The following is a 5,358-nucleotide window of genomic DNA, read 5'->3' as shown; positions in this document are numbered from 1 at the left end:
CTTAAGAATGTTCAGCAAAGGACTGGATATTTACATGGGTATAATATTCGGCGTTATAATACAATTGAAAGGGTCATTAAACCTCAAGCATCAAGGTTCAAGTCAGTCTCTATTCTAGATCAGGGGTGAGATGTGCGGGGGCAGACTGGCCCACTTCCGCCTCCAGAGTTCTTACATCTTCCTCTGAAGCGTATTATTGAGCATTGCCAGAGAAAAGGTAACAGCCTAAATGCACCTTAGATCTGACAAGTCTGGGACGTATGTCTCCCAACACCCTCTGGTGTCTGCGCACCTCACAATCAAAGCTCATTTATCAAAGCCTCTGAGCAACCCACCCCGCAGAGCCCATGCTGCGAAACGCATCTCAGAAGGAGCGGCTCAGACCCCTCCATTCCCACTCACACGGACTGAATTTTGACCCTTGCAGAACTGAGCCTTTTAACGCACTTGTGGGACAAACAATTGCAGCCACTTAGCTCCTACCTGCCCCAATGCTGTCTACTGCAGCCGGTGGGCAGAGAAAGCCAGATCCACAGCTAGTGTGAATCAGCCCAGCTTTCCTGGAACCAGCGGGCCAGGCGCTCAAATGATGTCAACAGGTGTGACTTCATTGAAGTGAACGGGCCAGATACCATTCAGCCTAAATCAGCATTGCCCAGTTAACGTCAGCGGGTGGCCATGCAGCCAGTGTCCATCCACCAGAGCTCCGTTGAAGTCCATGGGGCAGTGGTAAATCAGCAGAACTGGATTCTTGCCACTTTCCCCTCATTGAAATGCTTTTCTCAGCCTGATCTTGTGTTTCAAAATTTCTATCCTACAGCCCGGCTAAATCATATGCTGACCAGCCTCCTGTTCCACATTCAGAAGCTGCCGCTGGCAGGGAAAGAGGAAGATTGCGCAAGAATTACCCAGCAGTTTGTACAGCAGCCTATGGCTCTCTGGGTTTGTAGCACTGTGCAGAGGTGGGCAAATACCCAGAGAAACGGCCTAGAGCTGCACTGATTAAAGCACTAGAAAAGCTCTGGCTAGGAGTGCTCTGGGTGCAAAGAAAAACAATTGGTCATTCCCCAGGATCCTCTGCTTGTGTGTCAGATGAGAAGCCCACAGTACAAGGAAAATCTGAATTCTAAATTCTCTCCCTTTTGAATGAATATTAAATCCTCTGTGGAACACCATCCCCACGACCTCCACCTTCACACAGATAACCCCAAATGATACAAATTAAACTAACTAGAAGTATTTCATAAAGCTGTTGGCTCTCCTTGAAATTCCACCTGTCTACTAGTCGTTGGGCTGTTGGATTTGGAGTCAGGAGACAGTGATTTTTTCCCAGCCTCTGTCACCCACCTGTTGCTGGGCCACTCTCTTCCATGACCTGTGCCTCTATTTCTCCCTGGTCCCCTTTCCTTATTTACAGTGGGATTTTCAAAGCCCAGTAAAAGATTGGGATTCTCAATTCTTATTCATTTGGGCATCCACGTCCCTTAGGAGGCTTTGAAAAAAATTTCAGCCTGGTAAGAGCTTTGTGCAAAGGACGATCTCACAGGGCCGAGGCCTGACACTCGGCTGGGTCCTCTTGGTGTTATTGTAACACAGACAATATTAGCCTGAAACCTTTTCTATCAGTGAAATGACAAGTGGAGTTCCACCATTCTGAGCTCAAGCTTAAGTTCACTTTTTCTATCTAGATAATTATATAGACTCCATCAACGCAATATGGTAGCACCTCAAATATCAATTTATCTTTATATCCCTGAACCCCCTGAGACATGATCTCTCCTTTTTACAGGTGGAAACCTGCAGCACTAAGGCCCAGTTTTTTCAAGGCATCTCCGTATTTGATCATGAGATTCAGGCTCCTAAATCGATTACGCATTGAACCGCTGAATGAAACAATGACTGACACCTTGAAAACTCTCAGCCTAAATCCCTTGAACTCTCTGGTCTGTAGATGCCTGAAGAATCAGAAAGGCACCCTTGTGGGATGTTCAGAATCAGATGAGTGCCTAACTCCCATAGATTTCAATAGAAGTCAGATTTTTAAGATCACGATGGAACCTGACTAGCTACTTATCTGCTTCTTCATTTGCCTCAATATTTTTAATAACCGAGTCGCAATAGATAAAGGCTGGGATTGGGAGATGCCCTGAGATTTAGGTGTCCAAATCGCACTAAAACAACAAAATGAAATCAGTGTTCCTAACTCCTTTAGGTTCCTTTCTTAGGGTCAGAGATTAAAGGGCATAGTCTGAGCTCCTGCAGAACACAGGCCAGAGGATCTTTACCAGTTTGAGACTCTTAGCCTGTCTGATTCTATGCTAACAATTGACTTCCCATTGCAAATTATACCTGTGCCATAAACTTTCACCCTTGTCACGACACTGATGTTAACCCTTTGAGGTTGAAGTGCCAGTCTCTGTGTGGATTCCTTTCGGCCTGGTGTTCTATTTCAAGCTTCAGTCTGTAAAGGTGTGAATGAAACAAATACAATTATTTTCCTGCAAGTGTACGTGTAAACCAGCCCTCAGTCCAGTGCTTTAACCACAGCCCCATCCAGTTGCTCTTTATACACCACAAACAAACCATGCAAATTCACGGAGGAAGCCATCTGTTTAAAGCCAAGGCCGCTAGAGATACTTTCCAAACTACACCCCTTTCTGGGTCTAGTTCTCTTCATTAATCATCGTGCTCTTCTTATGGAGATCTCTTCTCTTCCTCTCTGCTCTCTCAGGTGTGTTCCTGTTCCCTAGAGTTATATCAATAAACAGTTAGGTTATATATTGTACTATGCACTGGGTACATTACTGGTATCTTCTGTGTTCCCAGGTGTCCGGTGTGATGTGGAGCTGGTGGAGTCCGGCGGTGGATTCAGAAACTCAGGAGAGTCCCTAAAACTTTCTTGCAAAGCCTCCGGGTTCACTTTCAGCAGCTATTGAATGGACTGGGTGCGTCATGCCCTGGGGAAAGGGCTGCAGTGGGCAGCCAGCATTAGGCAGGATGGGGGAGATAGCTACTATACAGACTCGGTCAGAGGGTGAGTCACCATCTGCAGGGACAATCCCAACAACCTGCTGTATCTGCAAATGAGTGGCCTGAAGACACTGACGGGTATTACTGTGCGAGAGACACACAGTGAGAAGAAATCCACGCACAGACATGCAAAAACCCCTGGGGCAGCACAGAGAAAGGCTGTCACTCGCTCACCATTAAGAATGAGATTTTTCCAAGCTGCCGAAAGAAGTTATTGGGGTTCTCAAACATCATTGCACCGCAACCCCCTTCAGACAACAAAAATTACACTTCCCAGGAGGGGGGACCAAATCCTCAGCCAACCCGAGCCCAGCTGTCCCAGGCAGGGAGGCCAGAGGTCTTCAACCCAACGCATGGGGCCTGTAATCTGAACCCTGCAGCTCAGGGATGATTTATTATCCATTGGGTGTTACACTTTGGTAACCCACTATTAGGCACCTTAACACACGAGTGTACCAATTATCTGTCAGCTCACACTGAAGTCCCCCCTGATGTCAAAGTGACTTTAGTGTTTTCCTGGATTGGGGCCCAAATTGCTTTAACATGCTCTAAACTCCTCCAGGACTGTGTCCCTCTAAACTCTCAGGTCATTTGTTTGTAACGGTGGGTGAAGCTGAGGTTTAGTCAAATAATTGAGCAACGCCCACATGCAAATGAAGTAGGAAAAATGACTGATAAAGGCAAGCAGGCGATCCTCACGGAAGAGCCGCCAGCACAGGAAGGGTCACTGCTTTGCAGCCCGCCAGGTTGTAGTGGAGTCTGAAAATGATCTGTCTGGGGTTCTTCTTCTTTTTAGCAGCTTTCCCAGGTAAGTGGATGAACCTACAGGTGTCTGGTTAGGACGGCTGGGCTAGGCTAGGGAAGATGGTTTTAAGGCAAAGACATAGCAGTGGGATTCAGGGATTCTGGATTCGAAATCCGACCTCTGAACAAACCACAGTGTGGAATTTTAAAGCCCCCTAGTTGATCTGGATACCCAATTTCCATTCATCTTGAATGGGAAGTAGGTGTCCAAATCCCTTAAACAGGGGGATAACTGTACTTCCCTACTTCACAGGAGGGTGGTGCGGATGAATTCATTATTACATACAAGCAGATCAGAAACGGTTGTGAGGAGGGCAACAGAAGGACTTGGAGAAACCTGGGGAGAGGAGGAAAACAATGGCATAAACTGGGTTTTTATTGTTGTTTGTTGACAGGTGTCAGCTCCCAGATCCAGCTGATGCAGTCTGGGGCAGAAATCAAGAAGCCTGGAGAGTCTGCAAAGGTGACATGTAAAATCTCCGGCTACACCTTTACCAGCTATTACATGAGCTGGGTACGGCAGGCTCCCGGGAAAGGACTGGAGTGCATAGGATATATTGAACCCGGTGATGGTGAAACTGGCTACGCCCAGGCCTTCCAGGGGCGATTCACCATCACCAGGGACACCTCCATGAGCACGGCCTATCTACAGCTGGGCAGCCTGAGAACCGATGACACAGCCAGGTATTACTGTGCTCGGGACACAGTGACACAAACCACATCTGGACCAATTCAAAAACCCTCCAGTGAGAGAACCCGGGTCTCCTGCGAACACTGCAGCCCTCAGCCACCCGGGATAACGGTGACCCCTGTGAACAGACTCTGGGTAATTATCCCCTAGTGACTTAGGAGCAGTGAAAGCTAATGGGATTTAGAACCTTAAGTGCCTAAATCACTTTTCAAGCTAGGACTCTGTTCCCGGGACACAGTCAACATTAACCAGAGGAGAAGGGGACCAGAACAATCACAGCCCTTGGAGAAGCTGGGTGTGCCAGGAAGCGTGTGTCTGCCGCAGGATGGGAGCCGTTACCGGGGGTTGACCCCCTGCCTTCGCCCGCAGCTCCCGGGAGGGAAGGGAGCCCCGGCTATTAGACCCTGTTAGCGAACCTCGCTGGGAGTGAGAGGAGACTAAGGACCCCCCCAAAACAGGCGCCTTTAACTCCGTCTGTGGGAGGAGAGGGAGCCCTGGGGAAAGGGGGCTACCCAGGGAGTGCTGAGGAGGGAGGGCACAAGGGGCGGGTGGGCGGCGAGGTCTAGGGCCCCTGGTGCCTGGACACCAGGAATATTCCTGGCCCGGGGCCCGGCTCCAGCAATGTCTGAGGCCGGGTCTGTCCCTCGGCCCCGACTTCAGCCCCCGGGTGCTCCCCGGCGGGTGATTTAAAGTGGCCCCGGGGCCTCCGCCCACCACCGGCAGCGCAGCGGAGCTGAGCGGGGTCCTGCCTGCTCGCTCCACGTGGCTGCCGGCCCTGCCCTGCGGCCCCTGGGTGGGGTGGGTCGGGTCTGTGTCTTTGCGCGCTGCTCCCG

The sequence above is a fragment of the Lepidochelys kempii genome, chromosome 13 (genome assembly GCF_965140265.1).
Source record: "Lepidochelys kempii isolate rLepKem1 chromosome 13, rLepKem1.hap2, whole genome shotgun sequence".
Lineage (NCBI taxonomy): Eukaryota > Metazoa > Chordata > Testudines > Cheloniidae > Lepidochelys > Lepidochelys kempii.
The sequence above is the reverse complement of the archived record's forward strand: the minus strand, read 5'-3'. Positions refer to the sequence as shown.